General features: G+C 36.1%; 1 protein-coding gene across 1 annotated transcript in view; it reads right to left on the minus strand.

Moving 5' to 3' along the window:
* The window catches only part of LOC107488848 (uncharacterized), a 19555-nt gene that overhangs the window by 16587 nt on the left and 2663 nt on the right, over positions 1-305 (minus strand). The window lies entirely within an intron of this gene.

Genomic DNA, 305 nt, shown 5'->3' on the forward strand with positions numbered 1-305 from the left:
GCTCTAGCAAAGCTGAGTCACAATCTAAAAAGGTTCACCCAGTCATGTGTCTGTGGCATTTATGTATCCGGTGGTAATACTGGAAAACAAAATGCTTAGGGCCACGACCAAAGACTCATAAGTAGCTATATTCAAGAATCAACATACTTAACTAGGAAAGTCAATAACACTATCCGAAATTCTAAGTTCCTAGAGAAGCCAATCATTCTAAACTTCAAAGGAAGAAAATGAGATGCCAAAACTGTTTAGAAGCAAAAAGCTACAAGTCCCGCTCATCTAATTATAATTAATATTCATTGATATTC

This window comes from Arachis duranensis, chromosome 1, assembly GCF_000817695.3.
Source record: "Arachis duranensis cultivar V14167 chromosome 1, aradu.V14167.gnm2.J7QH, whole genome shotgun sequence".
NCBI lineage: Eukaryota > Viridiplantae > Streptophyta > Magnoliopsida > Fabales > Fabaceae > Arachis > Arachis duranensis.